Source organism: Pelodiscus sinensis, chromosome 1, assembly GCF_049634645.1.
Source record: "Pelodiscus sinensis isolate JC-2024 chromosome 1, ASM4963464v1, whole genome shotgun sequence".
Lineage (NCBI taxonomy): Eukaryota > Metazoa > Chordata > Testudines > Trionychidae > Pelodiscus > Pelodiscus sinensis.
Window position 1 is genome coordinate 31,447,986 of NC_134711.1, and position 25,804 is coordinate 31,473,789.

The 25,804-nt window shown below is 42.6% G+C and overlaps 1 long non-coding RNA gene across 1 annotated transcript; it reads left to right on the forward strand.

Annotated features, from left to right (window-relative positions):
• The first annotated feature begins 8,826 nt into the window (after positions 1–8,826).
• Positions 8,827–19,934, forward strand: LOC102448955 (uncharacterized). The gene is made up of 3 exons (XR_331715.4): positions 8,827–9,041; positions 19,034–19,249; positions 19,480–19,934. It is a non-coding gene; the product is annotated as an uncharacterized LOC102448955 (long non-coding RNA).
• The last annotated feature ends 5,870 nt before the right edge of the window (positions 19,935–25,804 follow it).

Below are 25,804 nucleotides of genomic sequence, written 5' to 3' on the forward strand. Positions count from 1 at the left end.
TCCAACACAATACAAATTCTTCATGGGCACAGCATGTTTGAGACCATGGCTCATAACAAGGCAGAACAGCTGTTGCAGGTTACTGACTGGCCTTCACTAAGCAGTGAGCAGTGCTAAGTCAACTATGAGACTGGACAGCCCAAGCGCTTCTAAGAATGATTGAATTGCCAGACCCCATCCCCATGCAGCAAACGCAAGTGGTGCTCTTTTGAAGCTATGTTGTGACACATTTTAACTGTATTTACATACACAAGCATGCTCCACAATGTGAAATAAATAATATAACTTGGCTCCTGACATGACAATGATGCACTATTTTACAAGTACCATATATGATACTTTCGCTTATGAGAGAGAACATATTAATTATTTTTAAATAGAGAAAAAATCATTATAACCAACTACCTGCTTCTTTTGTATGATTGGGCCCATCCTGGTTTCACTGTTTTATCTGATCCAGTATGTTCAAGTTGAAGTGTCTTGGTAACAAATGTTGAGCATATTATACCCTTAAAGAAATAATGTACTTGACATATTTTGAATTGTCGAGGAAAGGACTGGGCAGTGCAAGACATGCATTTCTGGGAAAAGATCTACCACTGGAGATGTGTTGGAGTCACACTGCAGCATCTCCAAGGCTGGTAAGAGTCAAGGTGTGTCTGACTGCCTGTAGCACAGAAAGACATAACTTAGAATACCCTGTATGCTAGAGGCTGTTTGTGAGCAATCCTGGTTGAAGGCAACTACACCAAGGCATTGTAAAGGGCACTCTAGGTAAAAGAACAGGGGTAACACAGCTTCTTATTCATCTGGGTTGTATCCTGGTATATTGCACCCCATAAACACTTGCTCTCAGTCACATTTCAAAATATATTCTTTCCTTTCAATAAACCTAATTTAAGAAAAAGAAAATAAACCCCATTTAGTTTATTTAAGCTAGAAATAAAACACAAATTAGAGTTGATTGTCAATGTGGTGTAATCGAGGTTGCACTGGAAATAGCATTCTGAACACTTATTTCCATGTATATATAACCTGTCATTTAGAGCCAAATTTTTAAATATGTATAGCCAAGTTTAACTTATGAAGAGAGCGTGTGTATGTGTGTGCACGCATCCATTCATGCAAAACTCAGATATGATTTTGTGGAGGAGGAGACGGCTCAGGGTGGGCACTAGAAGCTGGTTACTTCTGGCAGCAGGCACTGCTCCACCCCTGCTCCGAACCCTCCCGCTGTGGTACTAGGAAACCGTTATGCTCTTCTTCATACAGGAGATAAGGTATCACCCCCTACAACAGAGGAGGAGAAGCCTCGTACCCCCAAGGCTGGGAGGTCTGCTGCCACCACTGTGAATGGGAAACGTAGGGTAATAGTGGTCGGAGACACTCTTCTGAGGGGGACAGAGGTGCCCATCTGTTGCCCTGACATTTCATCTCGGGAGGTATGCTGTCTGCTGGGGGCCCATATAAGAGATGTTGCAGAGGCATTGTCGAGGATTATCCGGACCTCTGACTACTACCCCATGCTACTCATCTATGTGGGCACAAATGATACTGTGAGGTGTGAGCAGATCAAGAGTGACTACAGGGCTCTGGAAGTACGGGTGAAGGAGTTTGGAGCGCAGGTGGTATTCTCTTCGATCCTTCCTGTCGAATGTAGGGGCCTGGGCAGAAAGACAGGTGCATCCAGGAGGTGAATGCCTGGCTGCGAAGATGGTGTTGCCAGAAGGGCTTTGGCTTCCTCGACCATGGGATGCTATTCCAGGAAGGACTGCTAGGCAGAGATGGCGTTCACCTTTTGAGGAGGGGGAAGATCCTATTTGGACACAGACTGGCTAACCTAGTGAGGAGGGCTTTAAACTAGGTTCAACGGGGACAAGTGAGCAAAGCCCACAGGTAAGTTGATAACATGGAGACCTAGGAGATGGGTCAGAAATGAGAAGGAGCGTGGGCTATAATGGCAGAGAGAAAGGAGGGTCAGGGTAAAACTGGGAGGCAAGGTCAAATCAGTATCTTAGATGCCTATATACAAATGTGAGAAGTATGGGTAATAATCAGGAAGAACTGGAAGTGCTAATGAATAAGTATGACATTGCTGGCATCACAGAAACTTGGTGGGATACTACTCATGATTGGAATGTTTGTATGGAAGGATACAGCTTGCTCAGGAAGGATAGACAGGGAGAAAAGGGAGGAGGTGTTGCCTTATATACAAAAAATGAACACACACTTGGAGTGAGGTGGAGATGGACATAGGAGATGGAAGTGTTAAGAGTCTCTGGGTTAGGCTAAAAGGGGTTAAAAACAAGGGTGGTGTCATGCTAGGAGTCTACTACAGGCCACCTAGCCAGGTGGAAGAAGTGGATGAGGCTTTTTTTAAAAAAAAATTTTAAAAATTAACAATAGCATCCAAAGCCCAAGACTTGGTGGTGATGGGGGACTTCTGCTATCCAGATATATGTTGGGAAAATAACACAGCGGGGCACAAACTATCCAATAAGTTCTTGGACTGCATTGGAGACAACTTTTTATTTCAGAAGGTTATAAAAGCTACCGGGGGGAAGCTGTTCTAGATTTGATCCTAATAAATAGGGAGGAACTGGTTGAGAATTTGAAAGTGGAAGGCAGCTTGGGTGAAAGTGATCATGATATCATAGAGTTCAAAATTCTAAGGAAGAATAGAAGGGAGAATAGCAAAATAGAGAACATGGATTTTAGGAAGGCAGATTTTGGTAAGCTCAGAGAGCTGATAGGTAAGGTCCCATGGGAATCAAGACTGAGGGGAAAAACAACCGAGGAGAGTTGGCAGTTTTTCAAAGGGACATTATTAAGGGCCCAAAAGCAAGCTATTCAGCTGCATCGGGAAGATAGAAAATATGGCAAAAGACCGCCTTGGCTTAACCATGACATGTTGCATGAGCTAAAAATAAAAAAGGAGTCATATAAAAAATGGAAAGTAGGACAAATTACAAAGGACGAATATAGGCAAACAACACAGGTATGCTAGTGGAAAGCGGGGAGGTTTAGAAGATAAAATAAAAAAAGACCAAATTAAAAATCACCTAGAAAAGTTAGATGCCTGCAAGTCACCAGGGCCTGATGAAATGCATCCTAGAATACTCAAGGAGCTGATAGAGGAGGTATCTGAGCCTCTAACTATCATCTTTGGAAAATCATTGGAGACAGGAGAGATTCCAGAAGACTGGAAAGGGGCAAATATAATGCCCATCTATAAAAAGGGAAACAAGAACAACCCAGGAAACTACAGACCAGTTAGTTAACTTCTGTGCCATGAAAGATAATGGAGCAAGTAATTAAGGAAATCATCTATAAACACTTGGAAGATGGCAAGGTGATAGGGAACAGCCAGCATGGATTTGTAAAGAAAAATCATGTCAAACCAATCTGATAGCTTTCTTTGATAGGATAACGAGTCCCGTGGATAAGGGAGAAGCGGTGGATGTGGTATACCTAGACTTTAGTAAGGCATTTGATATGGTCTCTCATGATATTTTTATCAATAAACTAGGCAAATACAACTTAGATGGGGCTACTAAAATGTGGGTGCATAACTGGCTGGATAACTATTCTCAGAAAGTAGTTATTAATGGTTATACTTGGAAAGGTATAACAATTGGAGTTCCGCAGGGGTCTGTTTTGGGACTAGTTCTGTTCAATATCTTCACCAACTATTTAAATATCGGCATAGAAAGTACGCTTATTAAGTTTGCAGATGATACCAAGCTGGGAGGGGTCGCGACTGCTCTGCAGGATAGGGTCATAATTCAAAATGATCTGGACAAATTGGAGAAACGGTCTGAGGTAAACAGAATGAAGTTTAATAAAGACAAATTCAAAGTGCTCCACTTAGGAAGGAACACACATACAAAATGGTAAGCAACTGTTTAGGAAAAAGTACTGCAGAAAGGGATCTAGGGCTCATAGTGGACCACAAACTGAATATGAGTCAGCAGTGTGATGCTGTTGCTAAAAAAGCAAACATGATTCTGGAATGCATTAACAGGTGTGTTGTGAGCAAGACATGAGAAGTCATTCTTCTGCTCTACTCTGCGCTGCTTAGGCCTCAGTTGGAATATTGTGTCCAGTTCTGGGCACCACATTTCAAGAAGAATGTGGAGAAATTGGAGAGGGTCCAGAGAAGAGCAACAGGAATGATTAAAGGTCTAGACAACATGATCTATGAAGGAAGGCTGAAAGAATTGGGTTTGTTTAGTTTAGAATAGAGAAGATTGAGGGGGGACATCGTAGCAGTTTTCAGATATCTAAAAGGGTGTCATAAGGAGGAGGGAGAAAACTTGTTCATCTTGGCCTCTGAGGTTAGAACAAGAAGCAATGGGCTTAAGCTGCAGCATGGGAGGTTTAGGTTGGACATAAGGAAAAAATTCCTAACTGTCAGGGTGGTCAAACACTGGAATAAATCGCCCAGGGAGGTTTTGGAATCTCCATCTCTGGAGATATTTAAGAGTAGATTAGATAGACATATCAGGGATGGTCTAGACAGTATTTGGTCCTGCCATGAGGGCAGGGGACTGGACTCGATGACCTCTCAAGGTCCCTTCCAGTCCTAGTATTCTATGATTCTATGATGGTGATAGTGATATTACCACATGGAAAGCAGATATTACCTTTATTTAGTAATTAATTATTTGGTGATCAAAAACACATCTCTTCCCACATTCTGAAGTTTCTCTTCAAGTTCTCCAAGACATAGTAAATGTCTCCAGGGTCTATCATAGAATCATAGAACACTGGAACTGGAAGGGACCTCAAGAGGTCATCGAGTCCAGTCCTCTGCCCTCACGCCAGGACCCAGTACTGTCTAGACCATCCCTGATAGACATTTATCTAATCTACTCTTAAATATCTCCAGGGATGGAGATTTCACAGCCTCCCTAGGCAACTTATTCCAGTGTTTAACCCCCCTGACAGTTAGGAAGTTTTTCCTAATGTCCAACCTAATCCTCCCTTGCTGCAATTTAAGCCCATTGCTTCTTGTCCTATCCTCAGAGGCCAAGGAGAACAATTTTTCTCCCTCTTCCTTATGATGCCCTTTTAGATACCTGAAAACCTCTATCATGTCTTTTCCTTTCCAAACTAAAGAAGCCCAGTTCTTTTAGTCTTCCTTTATAGGTCATGTTCTCAAGACCTTTAATCATTCCTGTTGCTCTTCTCTAGATGTTCTCCAATTTCTCCACATCCTTCTTGAAATGTGAATACTCCAGATGAGATCTAATCAGCGCAAAATAGAGCGGAAGAATGACTTCTCATGTCTTGTTCACGACACTCCTGTTAATGCATCTCAGAATCAAATTAGCTTTTTTTTGCAATAGCATCACATTGTTGACTCATATTTAGCTTGTGGTCCACTATGAGCCCTAGATCCCTTTCTGCAGTACTTTTGCCTAGACAGTCGCTTTCCATTCTGTATGTGTGAAACTGATTGTTCCCTCCTAAGTGGAGTACTTTGCATTTGTCCTTATTAAACTTCAGCCTATTTACCTCAGACCATTTTTCCAGATCATTTTGAATTATGACCCTATCATCAAAAGCACTTGCAACCCCTCCCAGCTTGGTATCATCTGCAAACTTAATAAGCGTACTCTCTATGCCAATATCTAAATCGCTGATGAAGATATTGAAGAGAACCGGTCCCAAAACAGACCCCTGTGGAACACCAATTGTTATGCCCTTCCAACAGGATTGTGAACTATTAATAACTACTTTCTGAGAATGGTTATCCAGCCAGTTATGCACCCAATTTATAGTAGCCCCATCTAAGTTGTATTTGCCTAGTTTATTGATATGAAGATTATGTGAGACCATTTCAAATGCCTTACTATTAAGAAGATCATGTCAGACTGTATCAAATGCCTTACTAGGTCTTATTTCCAAACTTCTAATCAACGACTTAGAAAAGAGAATAATTTAAAAAAACTCAAACCCACAACCCTCCACCTCCTCCACAATTCATATTTTTGCCAAGAAATGAATATAAAAAGTAGGTCTTTTGTTAAAAAAAGCTGTTAAATATTAATGTCCCATTTTGTGTATATAATTAAAGAAAAAGGTCTGGACTTTATCTCAATTAAACCACTGTAACTCCAGACTCCTCTCATTCCATTGATTTGATTAACTCTTTTAAATTCTTTGATATAACTGAGCTTACATCTGATTCATGACATTTGGGTTTTTTATATTCATTTCTTGGCAAAACTATGAATTGTGGAGGAGGTGGAGGGTTGTGGGTTTGAGGTTTTTTTAATTATTCTCTTTTCTAAATTGTTGATTAGAAAATTGGAAACAAGAATCATTTAACACAGACCCTACATTCCAAATGCAGCAATGATATTAGTCACTTGGCTCAGCTGTCTGAAGAAGCAGCAGAGAAGTGCTGTATTATTTAAGTTTTATTAAGATAGCTGTGGTAAAGAGAGAACCACAGTTACAAATAGGTTAATGTTGCACCCAGACCCAGATCCATCCTGTCACAAAGTGAAAAGGAGAGGGTTGGCTTTTGAAGGAGGAGTTCTTTTCTAGAGTTATCCAACTGATGGATGAACTCTTTTTCTTGCTCTGAATAAAAACTAAAATTTATGTCAATCTACTTGCCCAAACCCCCAGGCAAGAGATAAAACTTTGACTCTGCAAGAATATACAGTGCAGTGTTCAGGTCATAATAATAAATATAAACATAGATTTCAGCCAATCACTGAGCAAGAACAGAAAATACAGTAGTCAAACCAAGTTGCAAGTGACAAAAAAAATCATCTGTTTCCTTCCCTCCCCAACTCACAATCAATCATTCACATACATTTATGGTTATTTTAAAAGCAATGCTTTCATTATATTTACATAAGGCTGAAAAAGAGATACAATTTAACATAGAGCCAGCAGTTACAGACTGAAATGGGGTTCCAATAAAAACATTGAATCAGCATCCTTTCAAAGTGCAAACTTTTATTTTGAATACAGGACCATTCTTCTGCATTTCATATTGTTGTAGACATTGATCCATCTAGCAAATAAGTAAATATGTATTTCAGAATACTTACACATCTTCTTCTGGTGTATTCAAATGGAAGTTTATCTTTAGCTTGCTTGATAGAATTTCTTTCTGTGGACTACAAGAAGCATACTTTAAATTCATGACAGAAGTGATATGCCAACCATCCATCCAAATAAAACCATGGCATGGGAAAATTTACTGAATGGGACTGACCTTCAATATTCAGAGCAGCCACAATTTAAATTTGAAAACAAAAGAAGGTGCTGATTCTTAATAACTCTAAAATTACTCTAAGTGGGGTCTGAGTATCTAGCCAACAATTGACAATCAAAAGTATTCTAAAAATCCTATTAATATTTAGATTATAATCTTAATCCTAATTTTAATCTTAATCTGCCTGTCTGTCACTCTGCATTAGGGAGTATTTCAACATCCGCATATACTGAGGCCCTGTCTTGGCCCACCTCTGACAGACATCCAAATAGCCTGTCTCTTTTCCACATGTTGGCCACACATATAATTTGGCATGCCAATAAAGTCTCTTTAAATTTGAAATATGAAATTTCTATCTTAAATACACCCTCTCCTGAAATTATGACTTCAAGTCCCATGCTGTATATGAGAAGAAATGAGCGCTTTTTAAAACATATTTGCAAAGCTTTCTTTTATTAGCTTCTTGCTTTATGAAATGTTGAAATTCTTTTATATTAAATAATCAAAATTACCCTATTTGTAGGACATAAGGTGGGCTTGAGTAATATTTCTGAAGTGCATTTAGACTGTACAGCTATGCATTGGAGCTAGCTGTTCAGATAAAAGTACAAAACCTAGAAATTCAATATATTACACAGAATAGGATTACATTTTCCATCTCCACTTCTTACTTTTCAGGAAAGATTGATTCAGTTATTGCTCTTCAGCCTTAATTCTGTGCACATTTGGTCTTTGCTTTGTTGTTTGCTAATTGGGTTTCTGTGGGGTTCATTTAACTAGTATAGGCATTGTTTCTGTAATCAATATATTGTCTGATTTTGCTTAAGATTCTAGATAGGTCCAAAATCATTGAAGGTTTGTTTCTTCATTTGCATCCAAGAGACTTGTTGCTGATGTCTCTCATCTGTGAATTACTCACATCTAAAAATCAATATTTATTGGTTTGGTGAGGTGTCCTGGGCAAGACCAAAGTGATCTTATTGCAGAGGATTGGCTATAGTAGTGTGTTTGTGGTGAGGGGAGTTAGTAGTTAGCTCTTGTGCTGCTGAGCAATTTGACAGGTCATCATTTACCCATTTGTACTCCTCATGGTTCAAATTGCTTTCTACGTTAACCTTTACAAAAGTATATAACCCTTTAAAGAAGTGTTATCCAAGAGGGTGAAGTTTCTCCATTACTAGTATTGCATAGGCTGCCATTCAAAATCATCGGAAGCTTAAAAAAACCCCATAGGGATGCAATTCTGAAATATATGTCAGACAAAAAATACTGTGCCATAGTATGTGCTCTAAAAAGGGGGTGGAGTGAATCAGACATTATCAAGTTCAGTTTCACTTGTTTTCTAGTCAAGATAATAAAATGTTCTGACAGCTAGCTATAGGAAAAGAAGAAAGAATTACTTTTACCAGATAGACCTGGCTCAAAATATCTATTTTTATGGCCTATCATATTTGCTTGAACAAATTTATCAGAAGAGCAGAGTGCAGATGACATATTCTAAAGTACCTTCCATTTTTCCTGCCAGTGGCATTTCATGGCAACATGGGGAGGGCAAGGAAAGAAAGATGAAAAACAAGACTCTCATTACTTTATTACCCTGAGCCGATATGCACTAAAATTATTTTTAAACCAGTCAGCTTCATTCCCCTGTGGTGTCATGCAAACTATATCAGCAAAAATTTTTGCCTTCATAAGTTTTGTTTCCTACTCTTTAGAGAGCCATTTCCCAACAGCAACAGAAAGAAAGTGGATATGAATGCAAAAACCCAAGCAGTGGACCTTGGCACAATTCCTGTTGAGAGTGAGTATTTGCAAGGGCTGCAGAGTGAGGACTGCAGAGTCAGGCCTAGTCTACACTTAAAATTTAGGTCATCATAATGCTCTGAGGGTATGAAAAATCCACTCAGTTGAGTGCTATATCTATGCCAACCTAACACCCAATATAGGTGCAGCAAGGTTCATGGAAGCATTCTTCCATCAATCCAACAATCATTGCTCAGAGACGTTGTGTTGCCACAGTGATTGAAAAAATTGTCCTTTGCTATAAGCAACATCTACATTACGGGGGTATTGTCAGCTTAACTATGGAACTGCAGGAATGCTACTATTGTTCTCCAAGGGTAGACATGGCCTCAGGCTCACTGAGAATAAATTTGGTGCAAAATCATCACTTTCATTATTAGGTATAGGTTGAACCTCTCTGGTGTGGCACCCTCAGAACCACACCAATGCCGAACCAGAGAATTTGCACAAACCACGGGAGATCAATATTGTCTAGCGGCATTACCAACACTTTCACTGCTTACTGGGCTCTTAGACAACTTTTAGGGGTAAATTAGAGCTTAATAACAGCACAGAACACTGAGGGCCAGGACTGTTGGCTGTAAATAAACATTATGGGACTGTAGGAAACTTGGCCATGCTCATGCTAAGTGGACATCCGGTTAACTAAAATCATGCTGGACCACGGATGTTACCACACCAGAGAATACCAGACTAGAGAGGTTCAACCTGTATAATCATTTGTGTGCTGCTCCTTAACTCAAAGAACCATGTTTAGAGTATTTCAGTAATTTGCAGTCCTTCATCTCGCTGGCTGTTTATGTTGTTTCTTTAGTGACAATATTTTACTAACTACTGGCTATTTTATCCAAGATCATTCTGTTGCCTCTGTCACATTGAGTCTTTAAAAGATTTATTTGAATGCTGCTAAAGAAACTTCCCTGAAAAATCACTCGGATTCTTAAACACTCAGCCACGCTTGAGCCCCTTTTGTGTTTGATTCTGTGAATGTTTGTCCAATTTAATTTTAGTCTTGTGAAAGTTCCCATAATGGCAAATTTAAGGTTGCAATCTCAAATACTTGTGAATAGCAATTTTAAACTCACATAAAGCAATATTTGCCACACCGTGATATATTTTATATCTAATGGGATTACTGCTTCATGTAGCAGAGGGACAGAATTCCCCAAACCCTTCACCAGACTTTGGCACAGAGGCTATTAAACAAGCCAAACCATGATCTAACCACTTTCATAGCAGCCAAGTCCTACATGCAACAAGACTGCACATACACATCTAGGCTACGTCTACATTGGCATCCCTTTCCGGAAAAGGGATACTAATGAGACGAGTCGGAATTGCAAATCCGTGGGGGATTTAAATATCCCCCTGCTGCATTTGCATTTACATGGCTGCCGCTTTTTTCCGGCTTGGGGATAAACTTGAAGTAAGAATAAGAAATCCTCCAGAAAAGGGCTTATTTTTCAGAGAATCGCATCTAGACTGGTGCTTTTCTCCGGCTTATCCCCAAGCCGGAAAAAAGCAGCAGCCATGTAAATGCAAATGCCGCGGGGGACATTTAAATCCCCCGCGGATTTGCAATTCCGACTTGTCTCATTAGCATCCCTTTTCCGGAAAGGGATGCCAATGTAGATGTAGCCCTACAGTTACTTTAGAGAAAATAAATAGAGTAGCCTAATGGTTCTAGGAATGATACTTTGGGCAACATCTTTGTGGCTCAGCAAGGAGAAATTTTATTTTTTTCTAAAATGCCATAATCTGCCTTATCCATTACTTGTCCCCAAATTATTACCTCTCCAAGATCGATTCAAAGCTCCAACAAAATTCCAGGATAACCAACCAGTTGCCCACATATTCAACTAAGGCATTTCAGGCAATCCAAAGGGGCTTGCTTAATGAATAACCAATGGTATGGCATTAAGGTACATGTAACCCACAGCCTCACTATGTAAACTCTGGATGTCGTCATGTGACACATGACACAATCATTAGTGGGTCAGATATCCTGGGAAATCTTTTGATTTTTCTTGCACTATCTGCATAACTTACATTTCAAGCTGGAAAAGGATTGATAGAATGGTGCTACAAGGTTCACTGAAAGAATGAATTATAAATAATATATTTCAGTTACTAGAAATGTAATATCAAACCCAAGGTTTCCCCAGTTTACAGATCCTAAACCAGCAGCCGAAGAGAAAAATAACAATGAACGATACACTCTGGCACAGTATAATTTAGGTCATAAAAATATGAGGCATAATACAGGATGAAAGCAATCTGAAATAAATAAGTATAGGTGCTTCAGTCTTCAAACAGTGAAGCAAAAGATAAAACATATATAATGTACAGACGAATGACTAGAAAAAAAAAGCAAATTACTGTCAAAAGCATATATGGATATTTTGTTTCTTTAAATTTGTCGCAAAAAGTCAGAGAAGAGAGGTTTGGGATAGATCTACATTTTAATAACAGAGACACAAAAATAGCTTTAATAGACAACATTGGTTTCCCTTTTTCTGTGTTCATTATTAAAAGAAAGTGACTCTGTGATTCTTTACCATTGCCACACCATGACAGCCACTGAAATTAAAGAAGGGTGAATGGGGTTCTAGTTTGAAATGCTAGGATCTTTATTGTAAATCAATAGGATGTGAAATTGGATGCACCTCTTCCTGAGGAATGGACATTAAGAAAAGAAAGCCTTTGCAGTGACCAGCCGAAAGTAATCAGAATGACAAAAAAAAATAATAATAATCCAGGACTGCAGATCTCCAGCTGATCTTATTCTTAATGGAGAACGCTGAAGGGAAGAGATAACTTGGGCAAAGTCCTCCCACAGACAAAGATGACTAAATGTAGGTTGTATCCATGCATTCTAAAAACTATAATCCGTAGTGAATCATCCTGTGATACTCTGTCATGAACAAAGCTATACAAAGGCTATTTGATTGTTTGACCAAAAAAAGGAGAGCTTGTTACAAGGTATTGCAAAAGTTTTGGATAGTCTTCAGTTTTCAAATTAAGGCTCCTAAACATGTGGCTAGTGAATATAGTTTTAAAAAAATCCAGCAAGCAATAAATATTAAAGTGCACAGAGAAAATGAAATGTGTTATTTGTGAACAATGAAACAAAATGTAAAAGAAGCTGGAAGAAAAAGGATAATAGAGAAAGAGAAAATAGAACCACTGAGGCTATGTTTAGAATACGGGATTTTTCCCGGATACCTCCGGGTATCCCATAAGAACATATGAACGGCCGTACTGGGTCAGACCAAAGGTCCATCTAGCCCAGTAGCCTGTCTGCCGACAGTGGCCAGCCGCCAGTGACCAATAGAGGGAGGACCGAAGACAGTGATCAAGCGATTTGTCTCGTGCCATCCTTCTCCAGCCTCTGACAAAGAGAGGCCAGGAACACCATTTCTGTCCCCTGGCTAATAGCCTTTTATGGACCTAACCTCCATGAATTTATCTAGCTTCTCTTTAAACTCTGTTATAGTCCTAGCCTTCACAGCCTCCTCTGGCAAGGAGTTCCACAGGCTGACTACACGCTGTGTGAAGAAGAACTTTCTTTTATTAGTTTTAAACCTGCTACACATTAATTTCATTTGGTGTCCTCTAGTTCTTCTATTATGGGAACTAATAAATAACTTTTCTTTATTTGCCCTCTCCACACCACTCAAGATTTTATATACCTCTATTATATCCCCACTCAGTCTCCTCTTTTCTAAACTGAAAAGTCCCTGTTGCTTTAACCTCTCTTTATATGGGACCCATTCCAAACCTCTAATCATTTTAGTTGCCCTTTTCTGAGACCACATCTGTAGACAGTATTCAAGATGTGGGCGTACCATAGTTTTATACAGGGGCAGTAAGATATTCTGTGTCTTATTTTCTATTCCTTTCTTAATAATTCCTAGCATCCTATTTGCCTTTTTGACCACCGCTGAACAGTGTGTGGAAGTTTTCAGAGAACTATCCACGATAACTCCAAGATCTCTTTCCTGATTTGTCATAGCCAAATTAGCCCCCATCATTCTGTACGTATAGTTGGGGTTATTTTTCCCAACGTGCATTACTTTACACTTATCCACATTAAATTTCATTTGCCATTTTGTTGCCCAATCACTCCGTTTGGTGAGATCTTTTTGGATACCTCACAGTCTGCTTCTGTCTTGACTATCCTAAACAGTTTGGTATAATCCACAAACTTTACCACCTCACTGCTTACCCCTTTCTCCAGATCATTTATGAATAAGTTGAAAAGGACTGGTCCCAGGACTGACCCTTGGGGGACAACACTCGTTACCCTTCTCCATTCTGAAAATTTACCATTTATTCCTACCCTTTGTTTCCTGTCTTTTAACCAGTTCTCAATCCAAGAAAGGACCTTCCCTCTTATCCCATGGCAATGTAATTTACACAAGAGCCTTTGGTGAGGGACGTTGGCAAAGGCTTTCTGAAAATCTAAGTATACTATATTTACTGGATCCCCCTTGTCTGCATGTTTATTAACCCCTTCAAAGAACTCTAAAAGATTAGTAAGACATGATTTCCCTTTACAGAAACCATGTTGACTTTTGTCCAACAAATTATGTTCTTCTACATGCCTCACAATTTTATTCTCTACGATTGTTTCGACTAATTTGCCCCGTACTGAAGTTAGACTTACAGGTCTATAATTGCCAGGATCGCATCTAGAGCCCTTTTTAAATATTGGTGTCACATTGGCTACCTTCCAGTCATCAGGTACGGAATCCGATTTAAAGGATAGGTTACAAACCACAGATAACAGTTCAACAATTTCCCATTTGAGTTCTTTTAGAACCCTTGGATGAATGCCATCTGGTCCCAGAGATTTGTTAACATTAAGTTTTTCTATTTGTTCCAAAACTTCCTCTAATGACACTTCAATCCGGGACAGTTCCTCAGATTCATCACCCACAAAGAACGGTGCAGATTTGGGAATCTCTCTAACGTCCTCAGCCGTGAAGACTGAAGCAAAGAAATCATTTAGTTTATCCACAATGACTTTATCATCCTTGATTGCTCCTTTTATATCTAGATCATTTAAGGGACCCACAGGTTTTTTAGCAGGCTTCCTGCTTTTAATGTACTTAAAAAACATTTTGTTATTTCTTTTTGAGTTTTTGGCTAGCTGTTCCTCAAAATCTTTTTTTGCTTTTCGTATTACATTTTTACACTTGATTTGACAGTGTTTATGTTCCTTTCTATTTATCTCACTAGGATTGGACTTCCACTTCTTAAAAGATGCCTTTTTGTCCCTCACTGCTTCTTTTATACGGTGGTTAAGCCACAGTGACTCTTTTTTAGGTCTCTTGCTATGTTTTTTAATTTGGGGTATACATTTAAGTTGGGCCTCTACTATGGTGTCTTTAAAAAGTTTCCATGCAGCTTGCAGGGATTTGGCTCTACTCATTGTGCCTTTTAATTTCTGTTTAACTAACCTCATTTTTGTGTAATTCCCCTTTTTGAAATTAAATGCCAGGGTGCTGGACTGCTAAGGTGTTCTTTCCACCACAGGAATGTTAAATGTTATTATATTATGGTCACTATTCCCAAGCGGTCCTATAACGGTTATCTCCTGTACCTGTGCTCCACTCAGGACTAAATCGAGAATTGCCTCTCCCCTTGTGGGTTCCTGTACCAGCTGCTCCAAGAAGCAGTCATTTAAGCCATTATGAAATTTTATCTCTGCTTCTCTTCCTGAGGTGACATGTATCCAGTCAATATGGGGATAATTAAAATCCACCATTATTATAGAGTTCTTTATTTTGGTAGCCTCTCTAATCTCCCTCAGCATTTCAATGTCAGTATCGCTGTCCTGGTCAGGTGGTCGGTAATATATCCCTACTGCTAACTTCTTATTGGAGCATGGAATTACTATCCATAGCAATTCTGTTGAACATATTGATTCATTTAATATTTTTATTTCATTTGATTCTACATTATCTTTCACATACAGTGACACTCCACCACCTACCCAGCCTGCTGTATCCTTTCAATATATTTTATATCCCGGTATGATTGTGTCCCACAGATTTTCCTCATATCACCAGGTTTCAGTGATGCCTATTGTGTCAATCTCCTCCTTTAATACGAGGTTCTCTAGTTCACCCATCTTATTAGTCAGACTCCTAGCATTTGTGTAGAAGCACTTTAAAAATTTGCCACTGCTTATTTGTCTGGTCTTTCCTGATGCATTTGATTCCTTTATACGCGGTTGTTTGTCTGCTCTGGCCCATGGTTTGTCCTCTCCCCTCCTCTCTTTCTGTCTACAGCTTAGAGAATCTCTATCAATGGATTCTCCTCTAAGAGAAGTCTCCATCCGATTTATGTGCATCTTCACACCAATCGGCTTTCCCCCATCTCTTAGTTTAAAAACTGCTCTATGGCCTTTTTAATGTTTATTGCCAGCAGTCTGGTTCCACCCTGGTTTAGGTGGAGCCCATTCTTCCTGTATAGGCTCCTCCTATCCCAAAAGTGTCCCCAGTTCCAAATAAATCCAAACCCCTCTTCCCTACACCATCGTCTCATCCACGCATTGAGACTCTGAAGCTCTGCCTGCATACCTGGCCCTGCACATGGAACTGGAAGCATTTCCGAGAATGCCACCATAGATGTCTTGGATTTCAGTCTCTTTCCTAGCAAAATACATTTGGCCTCCAGGACATGTCTCCTACCCTTCCCTACATCATTGGTACCTACATGTACCACGAGCACCGGCTCCTCCCCAGCACTACACATGTCTATCTAGATGCCTCGAGAGATCCGCAACCTTCGCACCAGGCAGGCAAGCAACCATACGGTTCTCCCGGTCATTACAAACCCAACTATCTATGTTTCTAACGATCGAATCACCCACTACTAAAACCTGCCTCTTCCTAACAAATGGCTTTCCCTTCCTCTCAGAGGTATCCTCAGTGCAAGAGGATACCACAACATCCTCTGGAAGGAGGATCCCAACTACGGGATGGTTTACCTCTGTTCCCATTGAACGCTCTGTTCTCTTGAGACTTTCATCCTCTTTAAGAGCACTGGGGCTCTCAGACTGGAGGAGGGACAGTACTACAGTGTCCCGGAAAGTCTCATCAACATAGCTCTCTACCTCCTTTAGCTCCTCCAGTTCAGCCACCGTGACCTCCAAAGCCCAAACTCGGTTTCTGAGGGTCAGGAGATCCTTGCAACGTGCGTACACATACGCCACCCGCCCACAGAGCAGGTAATCATACATGTTACACTTGACGCAATGAACAGGATAGCCCCCACTCTGCTGCTGGGCTTCTGTCTCCATTTTTCTTATAAATAAGTTAAAGTATAAACTGGGCTTCTTATTAAACGTCTGGAATATAGATTATTATAAAAGTTATGTTTAAAGAAGGTTAGAAGTCACTAGCACCCTCTAACCTCCCCCTCTAAACTCCCTCTCCAAACTCCCTGTTAGTTGCTCCTGTTCGCAAGCTCCCTGATCGCTGACTCACAGGCTTATAAAGCCCTTGTAGCCCCTCCCCCTGACTGAGGCTCGGCGAATTAACAGAGGCTTCTAGATTTCAAACCTTTTAGAAGCTCCTTCAAACAAACAAACAAACAAACCAAACACAAGCTCAGCACACAGCAAATAACTCCCCCCGCCCCCACCACACACACACACACTACAGACAGCCACTTACCACAAGGGTCCCGTATTTACTCCTCTTTTACCTGTAGAACTCCCTCTCCCTGTTAGCTGCTCCTGTTCGGAAAAACTCCACCGTGTCCAGGGAATGTGTCTGCTCTTCTGCTTATTTTTACAGAAAAGCAGATGTGCTCTTTGAAAAGCCCTGTCTTCCTCCGCCCACGAGGAAGAAGGGCTGTTCTGAAAAAGGAGACTTTTCCAAAATTTGGCTCTGTGTAGATGGGCCAAATTTTGGAAAAACCTCTTCCGAAAAAACGATCAGAAACAGGTACGCAAATTGCATAGCGCAATATGCATACCTTTTTCTGATAGGTCAGCGTAGTCTAGACATAGCCTGAGTCACCAAGAAATGCATAATGTGGTAAATCCTGTCTCCAAATCCCAGCCTGAGTGATAAGGGCAGCAGCAGAATGGGGAGGAATTTGGGGTGGGAAGAAGTTGTACAGACAAGCTGTGGCAGTTACTCAAGCGTAGAAGCTGAAGTAGCTTCTATGAACCTTTATGCCATCTTCTCAGGAAAGGATTTGAAGATCTTCTAGCCCCAGTCAACCTTCAGTGTCGCACCTCCACAACTTCTACTCATTGTTGCATGAGACTTGTGCAGAACGCAGTTTTATACAGTAGAAGCACACTGTTTGCATGCCTCCCATCCAGCCTCCATGGAATATATCCCTTTCCCCTCCCCATATTTGTACTTGTTCTCCTACCAAAATGCCCTCTGCAGCTACAGAAGAAAGGCCTTTGTTTGCATCTCTCAGACCTGTCCACATTCTGTTTATAATCATCATATTTTGCAAATAATTTATTCAATAATTTATAGGGAAAATATTAAAAATACATTATTCAACAATCTATGAAATTTTCATTTTTAATGCAATAGACCAATGATTGACAGAAACAAATCCATGCAGAAGATATTTGGAAACAATTTTCCTACAGTTTGAAAATGTTCTGGTGACTCTTGGGCTGCATTTGGAATTACCTGCAAGCATCAGGAAAACATGGCATGGAAACCAGGCCAAATTCAGTGAGCCTGACTTTCTGCTCTGCTTCAGCAAAGTCAGCAAAACTATGCTGGCCTGAATCCAAAGTAGCAAAATGGAGGCTCTGTCCTTGTGACTTTAGCTTGGATATTTGTTAGATCAAATCCCAAATACAAAGTGAAATTCAGAGTCATAGAAAGTGAGTCCTTGCAAATTAAAGAAATATCACAGGAAACACCGATGACTTTAAACTACTGAATTTTGTACCTGTTCTTGGTAAGCTAGAGGTACTCATCATATACAAGAAAAATATACATTACTTGATTGAATACAGTAATTCCTCATTTAGCACTATAGGGCTACGTCTAGATTGCATCCCTTTTTCGTAAAAGGGATGCAGATTAGATGTATTGCAATTGCTAATGAAGCGGGGATTTAAATCTCCCCCACTTCATTAGCATAAAAATGGCTGCCGCTTTTTTTCGGCACGGAGCTTTGCCGGAAAAAAGCGCCAGTGTAGATGCAGATCTTTCGGAAAATAAAGCCTTTTCCGAAAGATCCCTTATCCCTCTTAAAATAAGGGATAAGGAATCTTTCGGAAAAGGCTTTATTTTCCAAAAGATCCGAGTCTAGACTGGCGCTTTTTTCCGACGAAGCTCCGTTTTAAATCCCCGCTTCATTAGCAATTGCGATACGTCTAATTTTCATCCCTTTTACAAAAAAGGGATGCAATCTAGATGTAGCCTTGATGCGTTTCTGAAAATCTTCGCGCTAAGTGGAAATGCGGGGTCAATTTTTCCATTAAAAATAATGGAAAAGGTGGGGTTTGTGTTTCAGATGGTGGTGGCAAAGTCAATTTTTTGTCGGTGCTGTGTCGTTAACGTCAACATTAGATATGTAGCAACACAAGATAACTAGCAACACAAGTCGCTGCAGTTTGTTAAACACAAAGATAAACACGTGAGTGAGTGGAGGCGTTCTGTGACCATGTGTATTCATCCGCTCGCGTGTATTACCACTGTTTTCACCAACTTATACTGCTGCGTGAAGTAATCCGCCAATTGATTATTTTCGTGTTATTTCGGAGACAGTCATGTTATTCGAAAAATGTTCCCTAAAAAAAAATCGTGCTATTGCAAAAACGTGTTAAGCGGGCACGTGTTAAATGAGTAATTACTGTACACACATGCATACAGAAATGTATAGACTTTTCAAAACAAAATGTGCATGTGACTTTTGCCCACTTGGATTGATTGTGAGGCTTTTTAACCTTAACACTCAGTGTCCCTTTTATGTTTATTTTAAAACTACAAGTTGAACCTTCCTGCTGCAGAACCCTCAGGCATGGAGTGGTCCTGAACAATGGAATTTGCTGGACCAGGGGAGATTAGACTTCCGGGCTCTCCCAGGGCTCTCCTCCTGGCTGCTGCCTTGGGAGAACGCAGAGGCCAGGCCTCCACCAGCTCATCTGCCTGGCTCTGTTGCCCACTCCATGGGCTCTGCTCTCTGTCTCCAGCCCCACACAGGATGGTAGGTGCTCCCGGGATTCCCTCCCTGCACAGGGACATGGGTGTGGTCTTGGGGAAGCTCCCAGTCCTGGGGAGAGCCAGACATCCTGACCATGGCCTCTGTGCAAGCACAGCAGCTCTGACGGTGCAGGGTACGGTCGCCCTCACGTCACGGGAGGGGGGTCGGGTGGGGCTGGGCATCATCCACTGTGTCCCCAGGGAGAACTGACCACTTCTCTTCTTTCTCTACAGCTGCACCAGCTGCTCATGCAGGGCGTACCACCCCGCCCGGGACATGCTCCCGCACCCACAGCCTGCTCCGGACCACTAACACACACCAGGAGTACTGGGACCAGCATCTGGGGGCCCTTCGAGCCCTACACTGCACCGTTGAGGCCTGGATGCAGGAAGACTTGCAGGTCCACCGGGAGGAGCTTGCGGAGGACCGAGCGAGGAACTGTCACCTGCAGACCCTGCTGCAGAGCATGGTGCCCTGTGCCAGTCCTGTGCCTGCTGCCCCCCCAACAACTGCCGCCCCCACCTCTTCCTCCTCAGCCTCCACACTCTCCTCCTCAATCTCCACACACCCCCACCTCAACCTCCGTACCCTCCACCCCATCTCCCTGGGGACACCGAGGCCCCCTCCCACGCTGTGCTGGGAGGCGGTTGGCCCAGTGAGACCCCCCCCCCCCGATCCCTGAGCTTCCCCTCCCCCTTCTTCCCCTTGCTTCCCCCTTTCAGCTCCCTCCTCCCAGTTTTCCCCCTCCCCTCTCTCACCCTCTCTCCTACCCTCTCCCACCTCCTTTCCCCAGTCTCCCCACAGATTCATTCCCCCTCCCCAGTTGTATTGAATAAAGAGAGTTGGTTTTTTTGAAAATACATGTCTTATATTTGACATCAGGAAGGGGGTCTAGGGAACGGTAAGTGGAAGGACAAGAGGGGGGAATGGGGCACAAGCCCCCAGTGAGGCAGACCAGGGAGACTGTTAGTGCTCCTCAGGGTGGAAGCTCTCCTGCAGGGCTCCCTGGATCCTGACATCCCCTCGATGGACCTTCTGGATGGCAGCCTACAGACAGTGCAGCCGGGCCGATGGCAATGACCCCACAAGACTCACCGGTATGCTCAGGGACAGTTCTGGTTCCATGTTGCAGAGTGCCGTGGTGTCCCGAGTGAGGGCAAGCAGAGCACTCTGAGACACGAATGCTTTGCTGTCCCTCAGGGAGGTGGACAAGCAAGCAGAGAAACCTGAGAACTGTCTGTCTGGGATGGGTGGTCGAGTCACTTTAAGCACAGCCTTCGGCTAGCCTGAGACAGCAGCCCCACACACTGAGTCCAACCCTGATGCCCTTTTGGCACTGGTTCTGGCCAGCCTTACCTTCGATTCAGGGTCCACTCAATGTGGACACGCTATTTCGAATTAGCAAAATGCTAATTCGAATTAGTTTTTGGGTCTAGATGCGGTATTTCGAATTAGCTTATTTTAAATTAGCTAATTCGAAATAAGTTAGTTCGAATTAGCGCTGTAGTGTAGACATACCCTTAGGGAGATTGGAAAGAAGTTACAAATTGCAATACACAACTAAGTAGATAACATTTTGATTTTTTGCAGGCATCTTAAGTTCTGTCCAACTGTAAAATATATAATTTCAGCTCTGGTACAGATTTAAATGCATACTAAGACCCTTTACATGTGTATAACTCTTCTATCCAGTGGAAAATATAGTAATAAAATTAATGCTCTTAGTTTTTAAGTTAAATATAAGCTAGCGTTAACTAATTGACTGGCCTATAGTTATTATTTTCTAGATCGCTGATTCCCAAAATATGACTCTTGAATTCACAGAACCTCAGATAATCATAGTTGTTGGCTCTCCATTCTGTTTCAAGAAGCTAAATCACATTAAAAATGGTTGGAAAAAACATTCCCAGTGTTGCTTTCCTGTATGAGTAATCGCTGTAATCACAGAGATGTTATGTAATCTCTAACATGAAATGAAATAATTCATGGGATTTAGAGGGGCAACAGAGTTTTCCATGAAACAAGCTCTATTTTACAACTGGCATATTGAAGTGTATAGGAGAACATTCTGTATTGCTCTATATTAAAACAACATATATTTTAATGAAAAAGCACACAGACTAATTTTCAACATGTAATTTTCAAAAAGTTTATGTCGCTTATCATCCACTTATCATGAACTTCATATTGAAAATACCTAAGGTACCTGTATGGCACTTTCTACTTTCAGAAAACAATTCACACCTTTGAATACTCTGATCATTTGCAACCAGAATATTTTAAAACAGCATGGTGCTGTGACATTTTTTTTAAATAGAGAAAAGCCGGTTAGCTCTGCATGAAAGTTAGCTCTGCATGAAAATCAGAAATGCCTTGAAGCTGTTTGTTTTCTATTTTATGGTTAACAATTTTTTGCAGTTGTTATGCTCTGACTTCTGGTCATCAGATCTATTCATTATTGTCGGTGACACAACAGTAAACGATCAGACAAATCTCTCCTCCTTCAAATGGATGCATCTGTTAACACTAGGCCTGCCAATTAATAGCTGCATAATATATGCAATTAGCTGAAAACAAATTAATGGGTTTTTTTAAAGGCGTTAATCAGACACCTCTGAGGATGTAACTCAATGGCAGCCAGGAGGAAAGGGAAGCTCTGGCTGTGGCCATTAATCCATCATGACCCCGTCCTGTAGCCTGTGGGCAATTTGGGACATCTTCCATGGTAAGGGAGGAGCCCAGCCCTGCACCACCAGCACCATCCCCTCCCTGCAGGACAGGGCCAGCCTAAGGGGTGTCATGCTCAGGGGAATACCATTGCATGCTTCAGAGGCAGGGGGACTCCAAACATGTCTGCTGCACAAAGCAGGGACTTGTCGGCGGGGAATGAAATGGGAAAGTTCCTCTCATACACACACTCATGTACCCCGTCACTGCTGAGCTGGTGTCGGGGAAACAAGGGAAACCTGTCTGCTCCTGAGCTGTGGATTAGAAGTAAGTGCTGCTGTCAAGACTGATTCCCCATTCCGGCATGGTGAATGCAGAAGTGGGGACCTGCAAAAGTACCCCCAAACTTTATCTTTCCAGGCTTTGGTTTAAAGCTTCCCCCCAAAATCTTAAAAACTTAGATTTTGGGGATAAAAATCCACTGCCACCACCCAAGTAATGGTAAGAAAAACAAGGGAAGAGATCACTTGGGAAATTTCAGCCCTAAAGTAAAACCAGGACACAAAAATTAACCAATACCAGGTTAATAAAAAAGGAAGAACATTTATTATCACTACAATACTCCTCTTATAAGTATAATGAGTAGATGGAAATGTCACCAATTAATATAGTCATGGAGGACTCCCATAGGCCAAAAACTTAGTTACAAAGAAGAGGAAAATCCATTTTTAAATGCACAGACATTAGATTCCCATTCCCAAACCATAAAACAATAAAACCTAATGGATTTATCTAAACTTTACCCTACTTACAGATGGGCTACGTCTAGACTAGCATGATTTTCTGCAAATACTTTTAACGGAAAAGTTTTTCTGTTAAAAGCATTTGCAGAAAAGAACGTCTAGATTGGCACGGGTGCTTTTCGGTAAAAGCATCTGTGGCCATTCTAGACACAGTTTTGCGCAAAAAAGCCCCGATCGCCATTTTCGCCATCGGGGCTTTTTTGCGCAAAACGGTTCTCAGTTGTCTACACTGGCCCTCTTGCGCAAAAGCATTTGTGCAAGAGGGCTTTTTCCCGAGCGGGAGAGTCATTGTATTTGCGCAAGAACACTGACAATCATACATTAGATCGTCAGTGTTCTTGCGCAAATTCAAGTGGCCAGTGTAGACAGCTGGCAAGTTGCCAGTCTAGACACAGCCATGGTGAAGAGTCTTTTCTTGGAGAGAGACATGTTGTCTGTCTCCCTCAATATCTGGAAAGTCAACTGGCCAGGGAAAAACCAAAAAATCCTTTGTCTCAGTTTGAAATCCCTATCTGCATTTCTATTGGCTGAGCAGATACCTGGCTAGGTATAGGGACATAGTTAACCCCTTAGTCCCCAGGCTGCTGCCCAACCCTCAAGGTTATGACAGCTGCCAACACCCCTTCTGAGTACTGTGCCAAAGAGACAGCTCTCTCCTCCCACATACACGCTCACTTCTCCCCATCCTTCAGTACGCGGACATAATTTCACATCAAAACAGAATCTGAATTGGGGTCCCAGTGAGCCAGGCATGGCCAGAAGGCTGCGGGAGGGCTATGGGTTCTGGCAAGATGCAGCACAGAGGCTAGGGGTGACAGGTATTACAGGCTGGGGGAGACTGAGCCTCCCCAAATAGCCTGGGATGGCCCAGCCCATGCTTCATTCCAGATTCCCACCTACTTCCAGTTATTCCCTGTGACCAGGGCTAGGGCTAGGGCTAGGGCAGGGTGGCTTGCAGCCCAAGATTTGGGGCCACTGGTGCCAGTGCTTGCACCACCCAGCACTGTGAGGTGAGGAATGCTGGGGCCTACCCAGCACTTTGGGACTGGGAGTGGTTGGGCAGCCAGGCGGAAGCCACAATGGAGGGGCTCTGGGCTCTAGCAGAGGCAGGAGGGATGGGACCTCAGGCAGAAGGGCTAGGGCTTGGGGCTAGCCTCCCCAAACAGGTGGTTCATGTTCTGCGCATGACAGACCTTGCCTTGAGCAAAAGGCTGCTTGTTAGGCATCCTAAGCTGCAGCAGCAGCATAGAGGTAAAGGTGGCAATACACTATGCCCTGGTTTCTATGCTGCTGGTAGCATAGCCTGCCAGCGTAGCCTGCAGAACTGAGCACCAGGACAGCAATGGCCACCCAGGATGATGTTAATTTGTGTCAGGACTTGGCCCTGGCCCTGCTTTCTATACAAGTCAAGCCCTTGGGGAAGGTTGAAGAACCCATGGGGCCCAGGGTGACAGGTGTGGGAGCCTATGTGTGCCTGGGCAGAGGTATTCTGTTATTGTTTCATAGTGTAATTAACACTGAATTAATCGTGAATATAATGTCAATCTCATGATTAATCATGATTAATTTTTTAATCCTTTAAGAGCCCTATAAATAATGTATGTATGCTTTATGCAAAATGCCTCATGTAAGGCACTCATTGAAACACTTGTAATCTTCTGAGTGTGTATATTCTATTTGGGTACGTCTACACTACAGCGCTAGTTCGAACTAACTTAGTTCGAATTAGTTAATTCGAACTAAGCTAGTTCGAACTAACGCGTCTAGAACTAAAAACTAGTTCGAACTAGCGTTTTGCTAGTTCGAACTAGTAAGTCCACATTGAGTGGACTCTGAACAGGGCTTAAGGATGGCTGGAAGCAGTGCCGGCAGGGCATAAAAGGAGGACTTAGAGCATGGAGATGCTGTCTCAGGCTAGCCGAGGGCTGCGCTTAAAGGGTCCCGACCCCCACCCCGGACACACAGTTCTAAGGGGTGCCCCGCTTGCAAAGAAGTTCTGGCTTGGAGTGCCCACACTGGGCACATCACACCACTCGGCCATCAGCCCGGCTGCACTTGCCGCAGGCTGCCATCTGGGGAGAGGGAGTAATTGGGGGGCTGCAGGAGAGCTTCCACCCCCAGAAGCCCGCAGAGCCAGCCCAGTCCTCCCCATCGGGGGCTCGTGCCCCATTCCTCCCTCACCTCCTTCCACTTGCCCTTCCCTAGCCCCCCTTCTTATTGATGTACAAAATAAAGATAACGTTTCTTCCAACATTGACTCTGTCTTTATTGAAAAAAACTGGGGGAGACTGGGAAAAGGAGGTGGGAGAGGGGAAGAGAAAGGCTGGGAGAGGGGAGGGCAACTAACATGATCAGGGGTTGGGAACAGGTCCCAGATGAAGAGAGGCTACAGAGACTGGGACTGTTCAGCTTAGAAAAGAGGAGACGGAGGGGGGACAGGATAGAGGTCTCTAAAAGCAGGGGTTGGATGGAGAGGGTGCATTCAGAAAAGTTCTTCCTGAGTTCCCATAAAGAAGGACTAGAGGACACCAAAGGAAAGGAATGGGTAGCAGGCTTCAAACTAGTAAGAGAAAGTTGTTCTTGACAAAGCAAATAGTTAACCTGTGGAACTCCTTGCTGCAGGAGGCTGTGAAGGCTACAACTAGAACAGAGTTTAAAGGGAAGTGAGATCAAGTCATGGAGGTTGGGTCCATGGAGTCCTATTAGCCAGAGGGTAGGAGTGGTGTCCCTGCCCAAAGTTTGTGGAAGGCTGGAGAGGGATGGCACGAGACAAATGGCTTGGTCATTGTCTTCGGTCCATCCCCTCCAGGGTCCCTAGGGTTGGCCGCTGTGGGCAGACAGGCTACTGGGCTAGATGGACCTTTGGTCTGACCCAGGACGGCCATTGTAAGCTCAGGGCTCAGGGTCGGGGGTCTCAGTGGACCCCCTTGATTTTCATGCACACCTGGTCCTGGGTGGCCAGGCTGGCAGCTCTCCTGCCCTAGACGGCCACTTTCCTGTGCCTAGTGCGGAGATCGTGGACGAGGTCCACGATGTCCGCACTAGCCCAGGAAGGTGCCCGCCTCTTGCGGTCCAGGGCAAGCTCCCG